General features: G+C 39.1%; 1 protein-coding gene across 9 annotated transcripts in view; it reads right to left on the bottom strand.

The window, feature by feature from the left end:
• TTC23 (tetratricopeptide repeat domain 23) overlaps positions 1–27834 on the bottom strand; it is a 160352-nt gene that overhangs the window by 127651 nt on the left and 4867 nt on the right. Inside the window, exon 1 of one of the 9 annotated variants that reach the window (XM_024981829.2) lies at positions 356–749. The gene's annotated coding sequence lies outside the window, so the exon portion shown is untranslated. 9 annotated transcript variants of the gene reach the window in all.

Genomic DNA, 27834 nt, shown 5'->3' with positions numbered 1-27834 from the left:
GGGCACTCAAGTCTATCATCTCCTTTGTCTGCTACCCTTCTGATTAAAGTCATCATTCCATGCTCCAACAACTCCTCTCTCAATTTATTAGCCTGTCATGCGTCAAACAGAATGAGCTTAGGCTTGGTAACAATCTTCCTTTCAATATGTGTGGCACCATACAGTAATACCTTTAGCACAAAGACACATTTTCCAGTTCACTTACTTTGAGCTACACGTTTATCATCAGCCACTTTTCTTTTCTTTCTAATAGCCATAGCTGGGATTTAAATTTTCTTTAGAAATCAGCCTAGGCCTACACATTGACTTCCCAAGTCTCACAATCCACTGGCCCACAACTATCAGACAGACATACCCAATCAATTGATGCTATTCCTTCTGCCAGACCTGTCCAGTAGAATGCTGAAGCACATGATCAACACCAGATCAAAGTGAGAGGAAGTAGAGGTCTGAAGTGGGGACTCAGTCTTCCATTTCCAAAAGGTGATGTTCATAAATTTAATAACTGGTATGGCAGGAGGACCAATCAATCTGTACAGATGACAACGATGTTGGAGTTAGCTAGGTTCCGAATGTCCCCAGCTGTTACAGATGTTAACCTTTAGGTGCTGACAGGTGGGGAGCTGTAGAGAGGCTAGAGAAGAGGCAGGAGCTCTCTCAGGGTACTGGCTTTTAGGAAATAATAACCATTATGACTGCATGAGAGTGTATTAGTTGAAAACCAATCTTGCCCGTATGTAAGCTGCAGCATCAAAAAGCTGTGAAATAGAAAAACATCCCATAAAGATACAGAATACCAAAACTGAATAAAATGGAAACAGAAAATCTGAATAGAATTATAACAAACAAATAAGTTAGTAACTGAAAATATTTACACAAAGTTAAACCTATGCCCAGATAGCTTCAGCTGTAAATTCTACAAAAACTTTCAAGAAAATAATAATGTGTATTTTTTGCAAGCCTCAGAAAAAAAGGAAAGGGAACACTTTCCAGCTTATTCTATGAAGCCACTAATATAGAATCAGGAAGCCATTTCCTGATACCAAGGCCAGACAAAGACAACACACAAAAACAGCAAACCAATAATGCTTGATAAATATGAACACAAAAAATCCTCAACAAAATATATGCAAGCCAAATCTAGGGACATATAAACAGATGATAAGCTATGACTGAGGGAGATTCATCCTGGGAATGTAAGGTTTGCTTAACATATGAAATCATTAATGTAATATACCATATTTAAAAAATAGAGGAGGGGAAAACTGCATGATCATCTTGATAGATAAAGAAAAATTATTTGGCAAAATCCAACATCCATTTATGACAAAAACTTCTTCAACCTGATAAAAGATTTGATTTTAAAAACTTAAGGTCAAACATCACACTTAATGGTGAACATTTGCATGCTTTCATCCCAAGGCTGGAAACAAGGCAAGGATGTTTGCTCTCACCGCTTGTATTCAAGATGGGAATGGATGTTCTAAACAGTGCGATAAGGCAAGAAAAAGATACAAAAGGTATGCATATTAGAAAGGAAGAAATTAAACCTTATTATTAGATGACATGATCCTATATGTAGAAAATCCTAAGGGATTCATACTGAAAAACAAACAAACAAACAAAAAAAAAACTACTAGAAACTACTGAACAAATTCAGCAAGGTTGCAGAATATAAAAGAAACAAGAATTGTATTTCTATTTAAAAATGAAATGAAGAAAACATTTTCATTCACAAGAAAAACATCAAAAAAATAAAATATTCAGGGATAAACAAAACAAAAAAGTTTGATTTAACTTTTTTAACAAAACTTTTTTTTGGATTTATCAAAAAAGTACGAGACTTTTACACTGAAAAACACTACTTAAAATAGTCAAAGAATATTAAATAAATGAAGAGACGTTGCATGTTTATGGACTAGAAGCCTTAATAACACTAAAATAGCAATACTTCCCAAATATTGAACTATACAGTTAACGTAACCTTTATCAAAATTCCAGCTGCCTCTTGCTGCCCCCTAGAATCTGACCTTAAATTCATATGGAAATATAAGAGACCTAGAAGCTAAAATGATCTTGAAAAGAACAAACTTGGAGGAATTATATTTCCAATTAAAAAAAAATTACTACAAAGCTAAAATAATCAAAAGAGTGTGGTGCTGACACAGAACTGACATATAGTTCAGTGGGATAGAGTGGAGACCCGCCCCCCTTCATCCCAACTCGGGCATTCCCAGCCCCTTGGCTGCATCTCCAGGCTGGGGAGCCTGATGTGGAGCCGAGAACCTTCACAACAGTGCAAGGACTTCTTTCATATCACTGTTCTCCAGGTTGTGGGTCTCCCACCCAGAGGGTATAGGATTTGATTTTATAGTGATTGTGCCCCTCCTACTGTTTCGTTGTGGCTTCTCCTTTGTCCTTGGATGTGGGGTATCTTTCAAACTCATAGCCCCCTCAGAGTAGGCCCCCATGGAGAAGAGGCCATGCTGCCAACTCACATGAGGGGCTGGCAGTTGGGGTGATGAAGGTCCCACTGCCAGGCCCAGTGCCCCTGATCTGTATGCCCAGTGTGTGTACCCAGTGTGTGTCTCAGGCCAGGTTGCCAGCCTCCTCCCGCAGGAACAGGCCTGTGGCAGAAGCTGTACCTGGGAGGCACCTGGTTCCAGAGACCTAGTTTTGTTCTGTGACTCTCGATAAAAGGCCATACTATCAGAAAAAAAAAAAAAAATTCAGTGGGATAGAATTGAGAATCTGGTTAATAAACAGTTACATTTACTGTCAATTGTTTTTTGAAAAGTATGCCAAGATAAATAATTCAGAAGAGACTAGTCCTCTAATCACTGGTGTTGAAACAACTTGGATAGGCACATGCCAAAGAACTGAGCTGGAGCCTTATATCATACCGTATACAAAACTTAACTCCAACTGGATCAAAGACATAAAAGGAAGATCTAAAACTATAAAAAGTTCATAGAACATGAAACTAGGTATAAGCTTGGGTTAGGCAAAGATTCTTAGAAAAACAAAGACACAAGTGAAAAAAGGAAAAAAATAGATAAATAGGACTCCAACAAAATTAAAAACTTATTGCTCTAAAAGACAACCCATGAAATGGGACAAACTATTTGCAAATATGTCATTTCACTTTCATGCATTGGAGAAGGAAATGGCAACCCACTCCAGTGTTCTTGCCTGGAGAATCCCAGGGATGGGGGAGCCTGGTGGGCTGCCGTCTATGGGGTATCACAGAGTCGGACACGACTGAAGCGACTTAGCAGCAGCAGCATATGTCTAACAAAGGATTTTATTCAAAATACACTTACAACTCAATAATAAGACAACAAATAACCAAATTTATAAACAGGCAAAAAAATCTGAATAGATATTTTACCAAAAAAGACGCATGAATGGCCAATTAGCACATGAGAATATACCATTATATCTTCTTCCACAGCACCAAAATTGCAACTGGCTGTTGAACAACCATCAACAGGAAGACATTGGAACCCAGCAAAAAAAGATACCCCACATCCAAGGACAAAGGAGAAACCACAATGAAACAGTAGGTGGGGCACAATCACTATAAAATCGAATCCTATACCCTCTGGGTGGGAGACCCACAACCTGGAGAACAATGATATCGAAGAAGTCCTTGCACTGTTGTGAAGGTTCTCGGCCCCACATCAGGCTTTCCAGCCTGGAGATGCAGCCAAGGGGCTGGGAATGCCCAGGGAATCTGACTTTGAAGGCCAGTGGGATTTGATTACAGGACTCCCCACAGGACTGGGGGAAACAGAGATGCCACTCTTGACAGACATAAACAAAACTTTGTACACACCAGGACTGAGGGGAAAGGAACAGCAACCCCACAGAAGACTGAGCCAGACCTACCTGTGAATGTTTGAGGGTCTTCTGAAGAGGTGTGGGTTGGCAGAGACCCACCACAGGGACAGGGGAACTGGTAGCAGTGTTCCTGGGAGACATGTCTCAGCGTAAATTCTCTTAGAGCTTGCCAATAGCCCTACCACAGAGCCTGTGGACTCCAGGACTGGGTCATTTCAGGCCAGATAACAAACTGGCACAGCTCTACCCATCAGCAGACACTTGGATTAAAGTTTTACTGAGCAAGATGAGAGCACGACCAGAGCAAGACCCATTTTCCCCCACAGCCAGTCCTTCCCATCAGGAAGCTTGCACAAGCCTCTTATCCTCATGCACCAGAGAGAAGACAGAAGAAATAAGAACTACAATCCCAGCAGCCTCCAAAACTAATACAACAATCACAGAAAGCTAACTAAAATGAAAAGAAATAGGGTTATGTCACAGATGAAGGAATAAGATAAATCCCCAGAAAAACAACTAAATGAAGTGGAGATAGGCAACCTCCCAGAAAAAGAATTCTGAATAATGATAGTGAAGATGATTCAGGATCTGGGAAAAAGAATGGAAAAGATGCAAATGTTTACCAAAGGCTTAGGAGAACTAAAGAAGAAACAAACAGAGGTGAACAATGCAATAGAAGGAATCAATAGCAAAATAACTGAGGCAGAAAGACAGATAAGTGACCTGAAAGACAGAATGGTGAAAAACAACGCTACAAAACAGAATATGGAAAAAAAGAATGAAAAGAAATGAAGACAGTATAAGAGATCTCTGTGACAACATTAAACACACCGATATTCGCATTATAACCGTCCCAGGAGAAGAGAGAGACAGAGGATCCAAGAAAATATTTGAAGAGATAACAGCTGAAAACTTCCCCAACATGCGAAAGGATATAGTCACCCAAGTTCAGGAAGCACAGACCGTCCCAGGCAGAATAACAGGAAGAACACACCAAAACATAGTAATCAAACTGACAAAAATTAAAGACAAAGATAAATTATTAAAAGTAACAAGGGAAAAAAGACAAATAATATACAAGGGAAATCCCAAAAGGTTATCAGCCGATTTCTCAACAGAAACTCTATAAGCTAGAAGAGAATGGCACGACCTATTCCAAGTGATGAAACAGAAGAACCTATAACCAAGAATATTCTACTCAGTTAGACTCTCATTCAGATTTGATGAAGAAATCAAGTTTTCTAGACAAGCAAAATTTAAGAGAATTCAGCACCACTAAGCCGGTTTAAAAACAAATGATAAAGGAACTTCTCTACACAGGAAACACAAAAGAAGGAAAAGATTTACAAAAATAAACCTAAAACAATTAGCAAAAAGGATCATACGTATCAATAAGTACCTTAAATGTAAATGGATTAAACTCACCAACCAAAAGATATAGACTGGCTGAGTGGATACAAAAGCAAGATGGGCTGAGTGGTCTATGAAATACCCACCTCAGACCTATGGGCACTTAGAGACTGAAAGTAAGGGGATGGGAGAAGGTATTTCATGCAAATCGAGATCATAAGAAAGCTGGACTAGTGATACTCATATCAGACAAGATAGACTTTAAAACAAAGACTTTTATAAGAGACAAAGAAGGACGTTACATAATGATAAAGAGTTCAATCCAAGAAGAAGATATAACAATTATAAATATATATAGACCCAACATAGAAGCACCTCAATATGTAAGGCAAATAATAACAAATATAAAGGGAGAAATTGTCAGTAATACAATAATAGTGGGGAACTTTTAATACCCCACTTTCACAAATGTACATATAATCTAGACAGAAAATCAACAAAGAAACAAAGTCTTTAACATTTTAGACGGGTTGGACTTAATTGATATTTATAGAACATTTCATCCAAAAGCAGCAGACTACACATTCTTCTCAAGTGCACATGGAACATTCTCCAGGACTGACCACATGCTGGGCTCCAAGGTGAGCCTTGGTAAATTTAAGAAAATTGAAATCGTATCAAGCATCCCTAAGAAACACAAATATGTGACAACTAAACAATATGCTACTGAACAACCAGTGGATCACTGAAGAAATCAAGGAAGAAAATCTAGAGACAAATGAGAACAAAAGCACATCAGTCCTAAACTTATGGGATGCAGCAAAAGTAGTTCTAAGCAGGAAGTTTATAGCAATACAATCTTATCTCAAGAAGCAAGAAAGAACTCAAATAAACAACCTAACCTAACCAGACCCAGGGATCAAAACCAGGTCTCCCGCATTGCAGACAGATTCTTTCCCAACTGAGCCACCAGGGAAGCCCAAGAATACTGGAGTGTGTAGCCTATCCTTTCTCCAGGGGATATTTCCAATCCAGGAATCAAACCAGGGTCTCCTGCATTGCAGGTGGATTCTTTACCAGCTAAGCTACCAGAGAAGCCCTCAACATAATAAAGGCCATATATGACAAATCTACAGCTAGCATCATACTCAACGGTGAAAAGCTGAAAGTATTCCCTCTAAGATCAGGATCAAGACAAGGATGTCCACTCTCACCACTTTTATTCAACATAGTTTTAGAAGTCCTTGTTACAGCAATCAGAGAAGAAAAAGAAGGGGAATCCAAATCAGAAAAGAAATTAAACTGTCACTGTTTATAGATGACATGATCCTATACATAGAAGATCCTAAAGATGCTACCAGAAAACTACTAGAACTCATCAGTGAATTTGGTAAAGTTGCATCTTACAAAACTAATACACAGAAATCTGTAGCATTTCTATACACTAAAAATGAAAGAACAGGAAGAGAAATTCTAGAAGCAATTCCATTTATCATCACATCAAATAGAATAAAATACCTAGAAATAAAACTAACTAAGGAGACAAAAGACCCATACTCTGAAAACTGTAAGATGCTGATAAATTGAAGAAGACATAAACATATGGTAAGATATGCCATGTTCATGAATTGGAAGAATCGATATTGTCAAAATGACTATACTACCCAAGGCAATCTACAGATTCAATGCAATCCCTATCAAATTACCAATGGCATTTTTCACAGAACTAGAAAAAAAAATCTCAGAATTTGTATGGAGACACAAAGACCCCAGATAAACAAAGCAATCTTGAAAAAGAAAACAGAGCTAGAGCAAACAGGCTTCCTGACTTCAGACTATACTACATAGCTACAGTCATCAAAACAGTATGGTACTGGCACAAAAATACACATATAGATCAATGGAACAGGATAGAAAACCCAGACATAAGCCCACGAACCTATGGTCAATTGATCTATGACAAAGGAGGCAGGACTATACAATGCTGGAAAGACGATTTCTTTAACAAATGGTGCTGGGAAAACTGCACAGCAACATGTAAAAAAAGTGAAATTAGATCATTCCTCAACTTCACACAAAAAATAAGCTAAATGTGAGACCAGATACTATAAAACTATAGAGGAAAACATATGCAAAACACTCTCTGATATAAATCACAGCAATATCTTTTTCAATCCATCTCCCAGAATAATGGAAATAAATGGAAAATAAGCAAATGGGACTTACTTAAACTCAAAAGCTTTTGCACAGCAAAGAAAACAATAAACAAAACAAAAAGACAACCAACAGATGGGAGAAAATATTTGAAAATACTGTGACTGATAAAGGATGTCTCCAAAGTTACAAATTGTTTATGATTCTTAATAGTATCAAAACAAACTACTCAAAAAATGGGCAGAAGATCTGAATAGACATTTCTCCAAAGAGGACAGAGAGATGGTCAACAGGAACATAAAAAGATATTTAACATTGCTAGTTATTAGAAAAATGCAAATAAAAACTACAGTGAGGTATTACCTCACACGGCTCAGAATGCTATCATTAAATAATCCACACACACACACACACACACACACAAAATTCTGGAGAGGGTGTGGAGAGAAGGGAACCCTCCTTTTGGTGGGAATGTAAATTGATACAACCAGTATGGGGAACAGCATGGAGGTTCCTTAAAAAACTAAAAATAGAGCTACCATATGACCTTGCAATCCCACTGCTGGGCATATATCCGGAGAAAAACATGGCCTGAAAAGACATATGCACCCCAGTGTTCATTGGAGCACTGTTTACAATAACCAAGACATGGAAGCAACCGAAATGTCCATCAACAGAAGAATGGATAAAGAAAATGTGGTACATGTATACAATGGAATATTATTCAGCCATTAAAAAGAAAGAAAAATGCATTTGCAGCAGCATGGATGGATGTAGAGAGTGTCATACTGAATGAAGTCAGTCAGACAGAGAAGGAGAAATATCATAAGACATCTCTTATATGTGAAATCTAAAAAGAAATGACACACATGAACTTTCTTACAAAACAGAAAGAGATTCACAGACTTAGAAAACAAACTTATGTTTGTTGGGGGAAAAGGATAGTTAGGGACTTTGGAAAGGTCATATACACATTGAAATATTTAAAATGGATAACCAACAAAGACCTATTGTATGGCACATGGGACCCTGCTCAATGTTATGTGCCAGCCTGGATGTGAGGGGGCTTGGGGGAGAATGGGTACATGTTTACAAGGCTGAATCCCTTCGTTATTCACTTTAAACTATTACTCCAATACAAAATGTTTTTGGTGTTAAAAAGAAAAAGAAATAAAAAACACACCATTATTAGTCAGTAAGAAAATGAAAATCAAAACTATAATGAGAATCACTTCACACCCATCAGAGTGATTATAAACAAAAGGACAGACATTTAGAAGTTCTGGTGAAGACGTGGAGAAGTTGGAATCTTCACACAACACTGTTGGAAAATGTAAAATTGTTAATTCACTTTAGAAAGCAGTTGAGTGATTCTTCAAAAAGTTAAACATATAGTTTCCACATGACTCAGCAATTCCACTTCTAGGTATATACCCAAGAGAACTAAAAGCACATTCACACAAAACCTTGTAAACATTTTCATAGCACTATTATTTATAATAGCTAAAAACTGAAAGTAGTGTAAATGTTTATCAACTTTTGAGTGGATAAAACCAATGTGGTAGTGTCCATACAAGGGAATATTATTTAGTAATAAAAATGAGTAATAATGGAACTGATTAAGATGGTGGAGTGAAACTGAAAATCACTCAGTTGTGTCTGACTCTTTGCTACCCAGTATTCTCCAGGCCAGAATCCTGGAGTGCATAGCCTTTCCCTTCTCCAGGGGATCTTCCCAGTGATTGAACCCAGGTCCCAGCATTGCAGGCAGATTCTTTACCAGCTGAGCCACAAGGGGACACAAAACTCACCTCCACCCATAAATACATCAAAAATACATCTAAATGTGGATGATTCTGACTGAAAATTAACTGGAGACTGTCAAAAATACTCCTATATAAGCAAGGCTGTAAGAAAGATCCACACTGAATCAGGAAAGAAGAGAAGACATGAAATCAAGTCAGTATCTGTACCCTTGAAAGGGGATTCAGAGGAAAAGGGAGATCATGGGAGTGGCAATCCTCCCTGGGGTGTTCATGGTTTGAGCAACAATATTGGGTGTCCCAGCCTTGGGATCTGACACAGGGAAGGCAAGTCCCCACAGCTGGTTGGAGGGCCAGTGGGACTAGCAGGAGGACTCTGGGAAGCCTGAATCCCACTCACGAGGACTGTATGTCCACTTGCTCGCTCCCAAGGCAGAACAGAGGGAGCAGACTGAGGCTGTGCAAGTGTCTGGCTGGTTTCCCACAACCAGTCTGAGCTGAGTGAACATTCCAGTCTTGCTCTGGAGCCTCGCTGTGATACACAGACTTGGCTTAGACCTCAAGAACCATCGAGCAGGATAGGGGCAGCCACCGTTTGTGCTAACAAAGGAGGCTCATCAGAAAAGCCCCATCTCTGTCTGTAGTGGGACCACCACAGTTCACATCCTGACACATGCTGAGAGCCCACACAGGCCCTGCCTGCTCTGTGGGGCATTCATCTTCACACTGTGATGGGGATGGGAGAGGCAGTGGGGAGGGTCCAGCTATCACAGACAAAGGACGCTTGGGCCTGAAGTGGCACGTGAGCATGGCAGCGGGCAGCCATTCCTGCTGCTTACACAGGCAGTTCATCAAAAAGCAGTCCAGATATCTGGCCCCAGCTGGATGGCCACAGCCCTTTCCCTGACACACCGAGTGATCGCACCAGCCCCTCTGGTTCCAGTGCAGCTCCCCTCTGGGGCAAGAGCGAGGAGAGCACACCCCTGAAGGGAGCTGAGGCAGCTGGGACCTGAGCCTCAAGGCTTCTGCTCTGGCAACTTAAGACCTTCTCCTGCCTTCAGTGTGCTAGTGAAAGTCACTGAGGAGAGGGGAAGCCTCACCTCACATCTGGCTCTGACTCTAGCCACTCCATTTCTAGTCCAACCTCCTACCAAGATGAGAGCTGTCAGTTCACCCTGAAGTAAGACGTGACTTCTGTTCATGTCAAATCCAGCTCTCCCAACAAAGCCACCAGGGACATGCAGACTACACAGGGATGCTCCCACATAAGGACACCCATTCAAGGCTGAAACAGGTAACTATTTCACCTAATTTCATAGAAACAGAGAAGTTAAACAAAATGAGAGGACAGGGGTATTTGTTATAATTGAAAGAGAAAGAGAAAATCCTTGAAAAAACTACAAGAGAAACAGATATAAATAGTTCGCCATATAAAGAATTTGAAGCATTGGTAATGTTAGGTAGGAAGTTAAACAAGAGCGACAAGGGGGTGGCCTGGCTGAAAGAGATGCAAGCTGATCTCTAAAACCATCCCAGACATACCCAGGGGAGCTCACAGATATGCTACAAAAATAACCATAGAGAGTTTTCCAACTCCTGCACATGCGCCCTAGGCACACAGTGAACACAAAATAAGCACAGGGACTTCTCCAAGTAATCTTAGGCAACTAAGAATCCATTAAGGATTTATAAATATTCTATATTTCATTATAACCGATGTAAACTGAATTATAGGAAGACATAAACAACACAGACTGCTGTCATATAACTTACAACTGTTAATCTTGACCGTATGCCCAGTTGCACTCCACTTCATTGATCAGTTATGGGTACAAGCCCTATTTTGCACAGGGCATAACCAAAAGGAAGAGTTCTGGAAGTATAAAAACAGGGAAAGCAAGAGAGAAAAAAAAGATTTCTTTGGGCCCGGCCTCTTCCGATGTCTTGGGAGTATCTGTCTAACAAAATATCTGTCTGCTTGAGCTGAACTCAGCTGTAACTTGTCTGTTGTTTTAACCCTTTACTTTGTTGTTCCAAATTTTTGTTGCAACAAGGCAAATACTAAGGAAGAGAAATAAACTGATCTGGTAGTAACAAGAATGTGAACTGAATAAAGAATAGATGAACAGAATGAGAATTTTAACAGGAACAAAAAAAAATATTTAAAAAATCCATCAGAACTAAAGAGTATAATAACTGAAATGAAAGACACACTAGAAGGAATTAATAGACTACATGCTACAGAAGAAATGCAAGTGATCTGGAAGACAGAATAAAGTAAATCACCCAATCAAAATAGCAAAAATAACAACAAATTCATAAAATGAGAACAATTTAAGGGATCTTTGGGATAATAATCATGCTACCAATGTTCCCATTACAGGGTTCCCAGAGGGAGAAGAGAGAGAGGGGGGGTTGAAGATGTATTTCATGAAATTATAGCTGAAAATTTTCCAAACCTGAAGGAAACAGATATCCAAATATAGGAAGCACACAGGGTGCCAAACAAGATGAACCCAAATAGACTGATACCAAGAAATGAGCCACATGGACCACAGCCTTGTCAAACTCAGTGAAACTATGAGCCATGCTGTATAGGGCCACCCAAGACAGACAGGTCATGGTGGAGAGTTCTGACAAAACGTGGTCCACTGGGGAAGGGAATAGCAAACCACTTCAGTATGCCTGCCTTGAGAACAGTATGAAAAGGCAAAAAGATAGGACACTGAAAGATGAACTCCCCAGGTCAGTAGGTGCCCAATATACTACTGGAGATCAGAGGAGAAATAACTCCAGAAAGAATGAAGAGATGGAGCCAAAGAAAAACAACATCCAGTTGTGGATGTGACTGGTGATGGAAGTAAAGTCTGATGCTGTAAAGAGCAATATTGCATAGGAACCTGGAATGTTAGGGCAATGAATTAAGGCAAATTGGAAGTGGTCAAACAGGACATGGCAAGACTGAACATCGACATTCTAGGAATCAGCGAACTAAAATGGACTGGAATGGGTGAATTTAACTCAGACGACCATTACAAATATGACTGTGGGCAAGAATTCCTTAAAAGAAATGGAGTAGCCATCATAGTCAACAAAAGATTCCAAAAAATCCGAAATGCAGTACTTGGATGCAATCACAAAAATGACAGAATGATCTCTGTTCATCTCCAAGGCAAACCATTCAATATCACAGTAATCCAAGTCTATGCCCTAACTAGTAATGCTGAAGAAGCTGAACGGTTCAATGAAGACCTACAAGACCTTCTAGAACTAACACCCCAAAAAGATATCCTTTTCACTATAGGGGACTGGAATGCAAAAGTAGGAAGTCAAGAAATACCCAGAGTAACAAGCAAATTTGGCCTTGGAGTACAGAATGAAGCAGGGCAAAGGCTAATAGAGTTTTGCCAAGAGAATGCACTGGTCATAGCAAATACCCTCTTCCAACAACACAAGAGAAGACTCTACACATGGACATCACTAGAGGGTCAATACCAAAATCAGATTGATTATATTGTTTGCAGCCAAAGATGGAGAAGCTCTATACAGTCAGCAAAAACAAGAATGCGAGCAGACTGTGGCTCTGATCATGAACTCCTTATTGCCAGATTCAGACTGAAATTGAAGAAAGTAGGGAAAACCAATGGACCATTCAGGTATGACCTAAATAAAATCTCTTATGATTATACATCGGGAGTGAAAAACAGATTCAAGGGATTAGATCTGATAGAGTGCCTGAAGAACTAAGGATGGAGATTCGTGACATTGTACAGGAGGTAGTGATCAAGACCATCCCCAAGAAAGGGAAAATGGTTGTCTGAGGAGGTCTTACAAATAGCTATGAATACAAGAGAAACAAAAGGCAAAGGAGAAAAGGAGATATACCTATTTGAATGCCAAGTTCCAAAGTAAGGAGCGATAAGAAAGCCTTCCTTAGTGATAAATGCAAAGAAATAGAGGAAAACAATAGAATGGGAAAGCCTAGAGATCTCTTCAAGAAAATTAGAGATACAAAGAGAACTTTTCATGCGAAAATGAGCACAATAAAGGACAGAAACAGTATGGACCTAACAAAAGCAGAAGATATTAAGAAGATGTGGCAAGAATACACAGAAGAACTACACAAAAAAGATCTTCATGACCCAGATAATCATGATGATGTGATCACTCACCTAGAGCCAGACATTCTGGAATGTGAAGTCAAGTGGGCCTTAGGAAGCATCACTATGAACAAAGCTAGTGGAGGTGATGGAATTCCAGTTGAGCTATTTCAAATCCTGAAAGATGATGCTGTGAAAGTGCTGCACTCAATATGCCAGCAAATTTGGAAAACTCAGCAGTGGCCACAGGACTGGAGAAGGTCAGTTTTCATTCCAATCCCAAAGAAAGGCAATATCAAAGAATGTTCAAACTACTGCACAATTGCCCTCATCTCACATGCTATCAAAGTAATGCTCAAAATTCTTCAAGCCAGGCTTCAGCAATATGTGAACCATGAATTTCAGATGTTCAAGATGGATTTAGAAAAGGCAGAGGAATGAGAGATCAAATTGCCAATATCTGTAAGATCATCAAAAAAGCAAGAGAGTTCCAGAAAAACATCTACTTCTGCTTTATTGACTATGCCAAAGCCTTTGACTGTGTGGATCATAACAAACTGTGGAAAATTCTTCAAGAGATGGGAATACCAGATCACCTTACCTGCCTTCTGAGAAATCTGTATGCAGGTCAAGAAGCAACAGTTAGAATCAGACATGGAACAACAGACTGGTTCCAAATTAGGAAAAGGAGTACATCAAGGGTGTATATTGTTAACCTGCTTATTTAACTTCTATGCAGAGTACATCATGAGAAACGCTTAACTGGATGAAGCACAAGCTGGAATCAAGATTGCTGGGAGAAATATCAATAACCTCAGATATGCAGATGACACCACACTTATGGCAGAAAGCGAAGAGGAAGTACAGAGCCTCTTGATGAAAGTGAAAGAGGAGAGTGAAAATGTTGGCTTAAAACTCAACATTCAGAAAACTAAGATCATGGCATGTGGTCCCATCACTTCATGGCAAATAGATGGGGAAACAGTGACAGACTTTATTTTTTTGGGCTCCAAAATCACTGCAGATGGTGACTGCAGCCATGAAATTAAAAAACGCTTGCTCCTTGGAAGAAAAGTTATGACCAACCTAGACAGGATATTGAAAAGCAGCGACATTGCTTTGCCAACAAAGGTCCATCTAGTCAAAGCTACAGTTTTTCCAGTAGTCATGTATGGATGTTGAGAGTTGGACTATAAAGAAAGCTGAGCACCAAAGAATTGATGCTTTTGAACTGTGGGGTTGGAGAAGACTCTTGAGAGTCCCTTGGACTGCAAGGAGATCCAACCTGTCTAGCCTAAAGGAAATAAGCATCAATATTCATTGGAAGGCCTAATGCTGAAGCTGAAACTCCAATAATTTGGCCACTGGATGCGAAGAAGAGGGTCAATGGAAAAGTCCCTGATGCTGGGAAAGATTGAAAGTGGGAGGAGAAGGGGACGACAGAGGATGAGACAGTTGAATGGCATCACCAACTCAATGAACACGAGCTTGAGTAAGCTCCAGGAGTTGGTGATGGACTGGGAGACCTGGCAGGTTGCAGTCCATGTGGTTACAAAGACTCCGACACAACTGAGTGACTGAACTGAACTGAATTGAAGAAATATTATGACGAAAATGGCAAAATTTAAAAAGAGAATATTAAGGCAGCAGGAAAAAAACAAAGAGTCATATACAAGGGAACCCTCCATAAGATTATCACTTAATTTTTCTAAAAAAACTTTGCAGGCAGAAGGAAGTGGTGTGGTATGCTCAAAGTGCTGAAAGGGAAAAAATCTGTATCCTAGGATACTGTATTCAGTAAGATTAGCATTTAGAATTGAAGGAGAGATAAAGAACTTCTAAACGAAGCAAAAACTAACAGAGTTTATCAATACTAAAGCTATCCTAAAAGAAATGTAAAATGGTCTTCTCTAGGTGGAAAAGAAAATGTTACAACAAGAAGTAAGAATCTGGAGGCGGTCCTAAGATGGTGGAGGAATAGGACGGGGAGACCACTTTCTCCCCCACAAATTCATCAAAAGAACATTTAAACGCTGAATAAATTCCACAAAACAACTTCTGAATGCTGGCAGAGGACATCAGGCACCCAGAAAAGGACATCAGGCACCCACTGTCTTTGAAAGAGGACATCAGGCACCCAGAAAAAGACATCAGGCACCCATTGTCTTTGAAAGGAGGTAAGATAAAATATAAAAGACAAAAAGAGAGACAAAAGAGGTAGGGATGGAGCTCCATCCCAGGAAGAGAGTCTTAAAAAGAGGGAAGTTCCTAAACACCAGGAAACACTCTCACTGCCAAGTCTGTGGTGAGCCTTGGAACCACAGAGGGCAACATAAATGGGAGGAAAAATAAATAAATAATTAAAATCCACAGATTACGTGCCCAGCAGTAACTCCCCCAGTGGAAAAGAAGTGCAGACGCCTGCACCCGCCCCTAGTAAGTGGGGGCTGGGCAGGGAGGCCACGGCTGCATTGCTTACAGTAAGGACTGGGCCTGAATGCCCCGAGGGCAATCTGAGGAAACTAACTTGGGCTAGCAAACCAGACTGTGGGATAGCTACCACGTGAAAAGTTCTAACCTAAGACACCGCCAGGCCCACTCACAGAACAAGGGACTGAACAGAGCTAGCCGGCTGCAGAACATCCCCCTCCGGTGACAGGCAGCCAGAGCCGGAAGGGGGCAATCACAGCCTCAGAGAGGCATTATCTACCAAACTGCAAGCAGGCTTCTTTGCTAAGACTTCTTGGGGTTCTGGACGGTCAACATCTGCCTGAGAAGGTGCGCCGGTTGTACACCCAGAAAACGGAGCATCAGGGAAAGGGGAGGCATTAAGTCACAGCAACTGCGCTCGCCAAACACCTCATCACTTGAGCTGCTCGGACCTGGGAAGTGCACAAAACGCAGGCCCAACTGAGTCCGTGCCTTGAGGACTACCTGAGCGCCTGGACCTGAGTGGCTTAGACCTGGAAGGTGCATGCAGCCCAGGGCCAGCCTTGGACAGTTCCTGGCGGAGCAACCCAGAGCCTGAGCAGTGTGGGCAGGGAGGGCACATGCACCGTGTGCAGGGGCAGGCCCAGTGTGGCTGAGACACTGTGAGCACACGCCCATGTTATTTGTTTGCAGCGTCCCTCCCTCCCCACAGTGTGACTGAACAAGTGAGCCTAAAAAAGTGTCCACCACCACCCCCTTTGTGTCAGGGTGGAAATCAGACACTAAAGAGACCAGCAAACAGAAGAAGCTAAAACAGAGGGAACCGCCTTGGAAGTGACAGGTGCAATAGATTAAAACCCTGTAGTTAGTACCGACTACATAGAAAGGGGCCTATAGATCTTGAGAAATATAAGCCGGACCAAGGGCTATCCAAAAATGAACTGACCCCACACTGCCCACAACAACACCAGAGAAAGTCCTAGATATATTTTTACTATCATTCTTTGTTTTTTTTTTTTACTATCATTCTTTTTTATTTAATTAAAAAAAAATTCTATGTCCTCTATTATTCCTTTAAAGCAAACTTCATAAATATATTTTTAATAATTTTTGTGACTTTTTTTTACTTTCTTTTCTTCAATATTGTATTTTTGAAAATCCAACCTCTAGTCTAGATTTTTAATCTTTGCTTTTTGGTATTTGTTATCAATTTTGTACTTTTAAGAACCCAATCTTCAGTACCCATTTTTACTTGGGAGTGAGATAACTTGCCTGATCCCCTTTTTCTCCACCAGGTCGCCTCTATCTCCTCCCTCTCCCTTCTCTTCTCTACCCAACTCTGTGAATCTCTTTGTGTGTTCTGGACTGTGGAGAACACTTAGGGAACTGATTACTGGCTGGATCTATCTCTCTCCTTTGGATTCCCCCCTTTATCCTCCTGGCCACCTCTGTCTCCTTCCTCCCTCTTCTCTTCTCTGTGTAACTCTGTGAACATCTCTGAGCGGTCCAGACTGTGGAGCGCACATAAGGAAGTGATTACTGGCTAGCTTGCTCTCTCCTCTTTTGATTCCACCTCATCTCATTTGGGTCATCTCTAACTCCCTCCTCCCTCTTCTCTTCTCCACGTAACTCTGTGAACCACTCTGGGTGTCCCTTACTGTGGAGAAACTTTTCATCTTTAACCTAGATGTTTTATCAGTGGTGCTATGTAGAAGGAGAAATCTTGAGGCTACTGTAAAATTAAGACTGAAAACCAGAAGCAGGAGGCTTAAGTCCAAATCCTGAGCACACCAGAGAACTCCTGCCTCCAGGGAACATTAATCAATAGGAGCTCATCAAACGCCTCCATACCTACACTGAAATCAAGCACCACCCAAGGGCCAACAAGTTCTAGAGCAAGACATACCACACAAATTCTCCAGCAACACAGAACACAGCCCTGAGCTTCAATATACAGGCTGCCCAAAGTCACTCCAAACCCACTGACATCTCATAACTCATTACTGGACACTTCATTGCACTTGAGAGAGAAGAAATCCAGCTCCACCCACCAGATCACCTGACATAAGCTTCCCTAACCAGGAAACCTTGAGAAGCCATCTGTACAACCCCGCCCACAGTGAGGAAACTCCACAATAAAGAGAACTCCACAAACTTCCAGAATACAGAAAGGCCACCCCAAACACAGCAATATAAACAAGATGAAGAGACAGAGGAATACCCAGCAGGTAAAGGAACAGGATAAATGCTCACCAAACCAAACAAAAGAGGAAGAGATAGGGAATCTACCTGATAAAGAATTCCGACTAATGATAGTGAAAATGATCCAAAATCTTGAAATCAAAATGGAATCACAGATAAATAGCCTGGAGACAAGGATTGAGAAGATGCAAGAAAGGTTTAACAAGGACCTAGAAGAAATAAAAAAAGAGTCAACATCTAATGAATAATGCAATAAATGAGATCAAAACCACTCTGGAGGCAATAAATAGTAGAATAACGGAGGCAGAAGATAGAATTAGTGAAGTAGAACATAGAATGGTATAAATAAATGAATTAGAAAGAAAAAAAAAAAAAACGAATTACAAGAAATGAGGACAATCTCAGAGACCTCCAGGACAATGTTAAACGCCCCAACATTCGAATCATAGGAGTCCCAGAAGAAGAAGACAAAAAGAAAGACCATGAGAAAATACTTGAAGAGATAATAGTTGAAAACTTCCCTAAAATGGGGAAGAAAATAATCCCCCAAGTCCAAGACACCCAGAGTCCCAAACAGGATAAACTCAAGACAGAACACCCCAAGACACATATTAATCAAATTAACAAAGATCAAACACAAAGAACAAATATTAAAATCAGCAAGGGAAAAACAACAAATGACACACAAGGGGATTCCCATAAGGATAACAGCTGATCTTTCAATAGAAACCCTTCAGGCCAGGAGGGAATGGCAGGACATACTTAAAGTGATGAAAGAAACTAACCTACAGCCCAGATTACTGTACTCAGCAAGGATCTCATTCAAATATGAAGGAGAAATCAAAAGCTTTAGAGACAAGCAAAAGCTGAGAGAATTCAGCACCACCAAACCAGCTCTACAACAAATGCTAAAGGATCTTCTCTAGACAGGAAACACAAAAAGGGTGTATAAACTCAAACCCAAAACAATAAAGTAAATGGCAATGGGATCAACTTATCAATAATTACCTTAAATGTAAATGGGTTGAATGCCCCAACCAAAAGACAAAGACTGGCTGAATGGATACAAAAACAATACCCCTATATATGTTGTCTACAGGACACCCACCTCAAAACAGGGGACACGTACAGACTGAAAGTTAAGGGCAGGAAAAAGATATTCCACACAAATAGAGACCAAAAGAAGGCAGGAGTAGCAATACTCAAATCAGATAAAATAGACTTTAAAACAAAGGCTGTGAAAAGAGACAAAGAAGGACACTACATAATGATCAAAGGATCAATCCAATAAGAAGATATAGCAATTATAAATATATATGCCCCCAACATAGGAGCATCACAATATGTAAGACAAATGCTAACAAGTATGAAAGGAGAAATTAACAATCAATCAATGTAAATACACCACATTAACAATTTGAAAAATAAAAGCCATATGATCATCTCAATAGATGCAGAGAAAGCCTTTGACAAAATTCAACATCCATTTATGATAAAAAACTCTCCAGAAAGCAGGAATAGAAGGAACATACCTCAACATAATAAAAGCTATATGACAAACCCACAGCAAACATTATTCTCAATGGTGAAAAATTGAAAGCATTTCCCCTAAAGTCAGGAACACGACAAGGGTGCCCACTTTCACCACTACTATTCAACATAGTTTTGGAAGTTTTGGCCAGAGCAATCAGAGTAGAAAAAGAAATAAAAGGAATCCAAAATGGAAAAGAAGTAAAACTCTCACTGTTTGCAAATGACATGTCCTCTACATAGAAAACCCTAAAGACTCCACCAGAGAATTACTAGATCTAATCAATGAATATAGTAAAGTTGCAGGATATAAAATCAACACACAGAAATCCCTTGCTTTCCTATACACTAATAATGAGAAAACAGAAAGAGAAATTAAGGAAACAATTCCATTCACCATTGCAATGAAAAGAATAAAATACTTAGGAATATATCTTCCTAAAGAAACTCAAGACCTATATATAGAAAACTATAAAACACTGGTGAAAGAAATCAAAGAGGACACTAATAGATGGAGAAATATACCATGTTCATGGATCAGAAGAATCAATATAGTGAAAATGAGTATACTACCCAAAGCAATCTATAGATTCAATGCAATTCCTATCAGGCTACCAATGGTATTTTTCACAGAGCTAGAACAAATAATTTCACAATTTGTATGGAAATACAAAAAACCTTGAATAGCCAAAGCAATCTTGAGAAAGAAGAATGGAACTGGAGGAATCAACCTGCCTGACTTCAGGCTCTACTACAAAGCCACAGTCATCAAGACAGTATGGTACTGGCACAAAGACAGAAATATAGATCAATGGAACAAAATAGAAAGCACAGAGATAAATCCACGCACCTATGGACACCTTATCTTTGACAAAGGAGGCAAGAATATACAGTGGAAAAAAGACAATCTCTTTAACAAGTGGTGCTCAGAAAACTGGTCAACCACTTGTAAAAGAATGAAACTAGAACACTTTCTAACACCATACACAAAAATAAACTCAAAATGGATTAAAGATCTAAATGTAAGACCAGAAACTATAAAACTCCTAGAGGAGAACATAGGCAAAACACTATCCGACATACATCACAGCAGGATCCTCTATGACCCACCTCCCAGAATATTGGAAATAAAAGCAAAAATAAACAAATGGGGGCTAATTAAAATTAAAAGCTTCTGCACAACAAAGCAAACTCTAAGCAAGGTGAAAAGACAGCCTTGAGAATGGGAGAAAATAATAGCAAATGAAGCAACTGACAAAGAACTAATCTCAAAAATATACAAGCAACTCCTGCAGCTCAATTCCAAAAAAATAAATGACCCAATCAAAAAACGGGCCAAAGAACTAAACAGACATTTCTCTAAAGAAGACATACAGATGGCTAACACACACATGAAAAGATGCTCAACATCACTCATTATCAGAGAAATGCACAATGAGGTACCAAAACCACAGTGAGGTACCACTTCACGTCAGTCAGAATGGCTCCTATCTAAAAGTCTACAAGCAATAAATGCTGGAGAGGGTGTGGAGAAAAGGGAACCCTCTTACACTGTTGGTGGGAATGCAAACTAGTACAGCCACTATGGAGAACAGCGTGGAGATTCCTTAAAAAACTGGAAATAGAACTGCCTTATGACCCAGCAATCCTACTACTGGGCATACACACTGAGGAAACCAGAATTGAAAGAGACATGCGTACCCCAATGTTCATCGCAGAACTGTATACAATAGCCAGGACACGGAAGCAACCTAGATGTCCATTAGCAGATGAATGGATAAGAGCTGTGGTACATATACACAATGGAGTATTACTCAGCCATTAAAAAGAATACATTTGAATCAGTTCTAATGAGGTGGATGAAACTGGAGCCTATTATACAGAGTGAAGTAAGCCAGAAAGAAAAACACTAATACAGTATACTAACACATATATATGGAATTTAGAAAGATGGTAACGATAACCCTGTATGCGAAACAGCAAAAGAGACACAGATGTATAGAACAGTCTTTTGGACTCTGTGGGAGAGGGAGAGGGTGGGATGATTTGGGAGAATGGCATTGAAACATGTATAATATCATATATGAGACGAGTCGCCAGTCCAGGTTCAATGCACGATACTGGATGCTTGGGGCTGGTGCACTGGGATGACCCAGAGGGATGGTACAGGGAGGGAGGTGGGAGGGGGGTTCAGGATGGGGAACACGTGTACACCCGTGGCAGATTCATGTTGATGTATGGCAAAACCAATACAATATTGTAAAGTAATTAGCCTCCAATTAAAATAAATAAATTTATATTTTAAAAAAAAGAAAAAAGAATCTAAAGGAAGAATCTCTCAGTTCTGTCCCCATCATCTGTAACTCGACAGGCTCCTTTGTATATGGAATTCTCCAGGCAAGAATACTGGAATGTATATCCACTCCCTTCTCTAGGGGATCTTCCCAATCTAGGGATCCAAACTGAGTCTCCTGCACTGCAAGTAGATTCCTTACCAACTGAGCCACCAGGGAAGCCCAAGAATCTATAGGAAAGGAAAATTCCCACTAGTAAAGGCAAATATACAGTAAAGGTTGAATACCAACCACTTAAATAAGATAGTATGAATATCAAAAGAGAAAAATTGTAGAATCAACTACAATGATAATAATCAGTAAAAGGATAAAAATGAAGATGACATCAAAAGTAAACATTTTCAAGTGGATGGAGAGTAAAAAATGTAGATCTTGTAGAATGCATTTGAACTTAAAGTACTAGCTTTAACAAAATATAGATATAGTTATAGGTCAATATATATAGGTAACTACAAATAAAAACCTATAGTAGATACACAAAAACTAGAGAGGGATACAAGTGTACCACTATAGAAAATCATCAAACTACAAAGGAAGTAACAACAACAAAAAAAAAGAAAGAAAGAAAGAAAAAGAAGAAATAAACAGAGAACTGCAAACAACTGGAAAACAACTAATAAATAATAAGTACACAACTAATAAAGGAATAAGTACATACCTATCAATGATTATTTGAAATGTCAATGGACTAAATGGTCCAATCAAAAGACATAGGGTGGCTGATGATAATAAAACAAGATCCATCTATATGCTGCTTATAAGAGACTCAGTCGAGAGCAAAAGACACACATAGACTGAAAGTGAGCAAATGGAAAAAGTTATTTCATGCAAATAGAAATCACAAGAGAGTGCAGATAGTAAAACTTATATCAGACAAAGTAGATTTAAAAACAAAGCCTATAAAGAAGACAAAGAATGGCATCATATAACAATAAAGTGAAAAGTAAAAAAGGAGGATATTATGCTTCTTAACATATATTCATGCAACTCAGAAGCACCTAAATATATAAAGCAAATATTAAATGACATCAAGGGAGAAATTGACAATAATACAATAATAGGAGGGGATTTTAACACTCCACATACATCAATGCACAGATTATCCAGACAGAAAATCAATAAGGCAACAGTGGTCTTAAATGACACAACAGACAAGTTGATTTTAGAGATATGTACAGGACGTGCATGTGTGCATATTCAGTCGCTCAATCGAATACAACTCTTTGTGATCCCATGGACTGTAGGCTGTGTGGCCAGTCTGTCCATGGAATTTTCCAAGCAAGAATACTGAAGTGGGTTGTCATTTCCTAACTTCAGGGGATCTTCCTGTCTCAAGGATCAAGCATATCTCCTGCATCTCCTGCACTGGCAGGCAGATTCTTTACCACTGAGCCACCTGGAAAGCTGTATCTACAGGCCATTCCAACCTCAAACAGCAGAATACACATTCTTTTCAGTTCAGTTCAGTCGCTCAGTCATGTCCAACTCTTTGTGACCCCATGAATCACAGCACACCAGGCCTCCCTGTCCATCACCAATTCCCGGAGCCCACCCAAACTCATGTGCATCGAGTCAGTGATGGCATTCAACCATCTCATCCTCTGTCATCCCCTTCTCTTCCTGGCCCCAATCCCTCCCAGCATCAGGGTCTTTTCCAATTAGTCAACTCTTCGCATGAGGTGGCCAAAGTATTGGAGTTTCAGCCTCAGCACCAGTCCTTCCAATGAACACCCAGGACTGATCCTTTAGGAAGGACTGGTTGGATCTCCCTGCAGTCCAAGGGACTCTCAAGAGTCTTCTCCAGCACCACAGTTCAAAAGCATCAATTCTTCAGTGCTCAGCTTTCATCACAGTCCAACTCTCACATCCATATATGACCATTGGAAAAACCATAGCCTTGACTAGATGGACCTTTGTTGGCAAGTAATAGCTTTGTTTTTGAATATGCTATCTAGGTTGGTCATAACTTTCTTTCCAAGGAGTAAGTGTCTTTTAATTTCATGGCTGCAATCACCATCTGGAGTGATTTTGGAGCCCAAAACAATAAAGTCTGACACTGTTTCCACTGTTTCCCCATTATTTCCCATGAAGTGATGGGACCAGATGCCATGATCTGTTTTCTGAATGTTGAACTTTAAGTCAACTTTTTCACTCTCCTCTTTCACTTTCATCAAGAGGCTTTTTAGTTCCTCTTCACTTTCTGCCATAAGGGTGGTGTCATCTGCATATCTGAGGTTACTGGTATTTCTCCCTGCAATCGTGATTCCAGCTTGTGCTTCTTCCAGCCCAGCGTTTCTCATGATGTACTCTGCATCGAAGTTAAACAAGCAGGGTGACAGTATACGGCCTTGACGTATCCTTTTCCTATTTGGAACCAGTCTGTTGTTCCATGTTCAGTTCTAACTGTTGCTTCCTGACCTGCATATAGGTTTCTCAAGAGGCAGGTCAGGTGGTCTGGTATGCCCATCTCTTTCAGAATTTTCCACAGCTTATTGTGATCCACACAGTCAAAGGCTTTGGCATAGTCAATAAAGCAGAAATAGATGTTTTTCTAGAACTCTGTGGCTTTTTCCATGATCCAGCAGATGTTGGCAATCTGATCTCTGGTTCCTCTGCCTTTTCTAAAACCAGCTTGAACATCTGGAAGTTCATGGTTCACGTATTGCTGAAGCCTGGCTTGGAGAATTTTGAGCATTACTTTACTAGCATGTGAGATGAGTGCAATTGTGCGGTAGTTTGAGCATTCTTTGGCATTGCCTTTGGGATTGGAATGAAAACTGACCTTTTCCAGTCCTGTGGCCACTGCTGAGTTTTCCAAATTTGCTGGCATATTGAGTGCAGCACTTTCACAGAATCATCTTTCAGGTTTTGAAATAGCTCAACTGGAATTCCATCACCTCCACTAGCTTTGTTCATAGTGATAAGACTGATCATAAACTAGGCCACAAAACAAGTTTCTACTAATTTAAAAGGACATAAATTATATCAAGCATTTTCCTGATCACAATAGTATGAAACTATAAATCAGTTACAGGAAGGAAAATGGGAAAAGCACAAGTATATGGAGGTTAAACAATATACTACTAAAACTCCCACATCTTTTATGTCTAGTGCATTGGCAGGTGGGTTCTTTACCACTAGAGCCACCTGGAAAGCCCAATCACTAGTAGTGATATTGAATTTGTAATAAAGAAATTCCCAAGAAACCAAAGTCCAGGATTGAGTGGTTTCACAGGGGAATTCTTTCAAATATATAAAAAGGAGCTAATACCCATTCTTCTCAAACTATTCCAAAAAATTTAGGGGGGCAGAACACTCCCAAATTCATTCCTTGAGGCTGCCATTACCTTGATACCAAAACTGGACAAGGATAACACAAAAAAGGAAAATGATAAGCCAATACTGCTGATGAAAATAGATCTAAAAAGCCTTAACAAAATATTAGCAAGCCAAATTCAACAATATATAAAAATGATCATACACCATGATCAAGTGAGATTTATTCCAGGGATATAAGTATGGTTCAATATTTAGAAATCAATCAATATTAAATAGTACATTAATGAAAGGATAAAAATCACAGGACAATCTCAATAGAGAGAGAAAAAGCATTTGACAAAATTCAACATCCTTTCACAGTAAAAACTCTCATCAAGGTTGTTATACAGTTATCATATCTCAACATAATGAGGCCATTTATGACAAACTCACAGCTAACATCATACTCATTGGGAAAAAACTGAAAGTATTTCCTCTAAAGACAAAGATGTCCACTCTCACCACCTCTATGTAACATAATATCAGAAGCTCTAGGCACACCAATCAGAGAGGGAAAATAAATAAAAGGTATCTAAATTGGAAGTGAAGAAGTAAAATTGTCACTATTTTCAGATGACATGACACTATACATAGACAACACTAAAAGTGTCCACGAAAAGAACTGATTAATGAATTTAGCAAAGTTGCATGATATAAGATTAATATACAGAATCTGTTGTTTTTCTATATACTTTTAATGAATAATCACAAGGAGAAAGAAAATAATTCCATTTAAAATTGCATCAAAAAGAATAAAATACATAGGAATTAACTTAACCAAAAAGGTAACAGACTTAAACTCTAAAAAGTATAAACCAATGATGTAGGAAATGAAGATACCCTGTGTTCTTGGAGTCAAGGAATTGATACTGTTAAAATGTCCATGTCCATCAAATACCCATGAAATTTTTCACAGAATTAGAACAAATAATCCTGAAATATATATGGAACAAGAAAAGACCCTAAATTGCCCAGGTAATCTTGAGAAAAGAACCACCAATCTGGAGGTAACACACTTCCTGATTTCAGACTATACTACAAAGCTATAGTAATCAAAACAACATGGTACTGGCAAAACAGAATAGAGAGCCCCCAAAACCCCACACACTTATGGTCAATTAATTTACAACAAAGGAGGCAAGACTGTACAAAGGAGAAAAGACAGTCTTTTCAATAAGTGGTGTTGGGAAAACTGGACAACTATGTGTAGAAAATGAGATTAGAACATGTCCTCACATTACACACAAAAATAAACTTACACAAAAATAAAGATCTAAATGTAACACCTGAAACCATAAAACTCCTTAATTAAAGAAAACTTAGAACACTCTTTGATGTAAATTGTAGCAATTTTTTTTGGATCTGTCTCCTCAAGTAAAAGAAATAAAAGCAAAAATAAACAAATGGAACCTAATTAAACTTGAAAGCTTTTGCACAGCAAAGACAACCACTGACAAAATGAAAGACAAGCTACAGAAAGGGAGAAAATATTTGCAAATGATATGATCAACAACAGGTAACTACTTGAAATATATAATCAACTCAGATAAGTGAATATCAAAAAACAAACAACCCAACTGGAAATGAGCATAAGAACTGAATAGACATTTTTCCAAAGAAGACATACAGGCACATGAAAGGATGCAGAACACTGTTAATCTTCAGAAAAATGAATATCAAATACACAATGAGATATCATCTTACACCTGTCAGAATGACTATCATCAAAAAGACCACAAATAACAAATGCCGGTGGGGATGCGGAGGAAAAGGAACCTTATAGATTATTGGTGAGAATGTAAATTTGTGCAGCTACTATGAAAAGCAGTATGGAGGGTCCTCAAAAGACTAAAAATATAACTACCATATGATCCAACAGTAATTTCATTCATATATCTGAAAAAAACAGAACAAAATATACATGCACCCAATGTTAATAGCAGCGTTATTTACAATAACCAAGATTTGGAAGCAACCATTAACAGAGGAATACATAAAAAATTATGTTGTATTTATACACACAATGGATTATTACTCAGTCATAAAAAATAATGGAATTCTGCCATTTGCAACAACATGGATGGACCTAGAGGTTTTTATGTTTAGTGAAATAAGTCAAATACAAATACCATGTTACCACTTACATGTGGAATCTAAAAGATAAGAGAATTCCATGAATATAACAAAACAGAAACACACTTAAAAATATAGAGAACAAACCAGGGGTTACCAGTGCAGAGGGGAAAGCGGGGAGGAGTGAGATATGGGTATGGGGTTAAGAGATATAAATTACTATGTATCAAACAAGCAACAAGGATACATTGTACAGCACAGAGAAATGAAGTCATTATTTTATAATAACTTTAAATGGAATATAATCTATAAAAACCCTGAATCACTATGTTGTATACTTGAAAACTAATATTCTAAATCAACTATACTTCAATAAAAAACAAAAGGAATGAAGGACCAACACATATGACAACATGGTTAAGTCTCAAAACCTTATGCTGAGTGAAAGAAGCAAGATGCAAAATATCATGTATTGTATTATTCCATCTGTATTAAGTGTCCAGAAAAGGCACGTCTTCAGAGACAAAAAATTTATTATTGATTGCGCGGGCTGGGGGTAAGAATGAGGAGTGCTTGCAAATGGGCATGAGGTATCTTTTTACAGTGATGGACATTTTTCTAAAATTGGAATGTGGTGCTAGCTATACAACTCTGTAAATTTTCTTTAAAAAAATCATTGAGTTATATCCTTAGAGTGAGTTTTATAGTATGTAAATT

Source organism: Bos taurus, chromosome 21, assembly GCF_002263795.3.
Source record: "Bos taurus isolate L1 Dominette 01449 registration number 42190680 breed Hereford chromosome 21, ARS-UCD2.0, whole genome shotgun sequence".
Classification (NCBI taxonomy): Eukaryota; Metazoa; Chordata; class Mammalia; order Artiodactyla; family Bovidae; genus Bos; species Bos taurus.
This window is presented reverse-complemented; position numbering and strand designations above follow the sequence as displayed.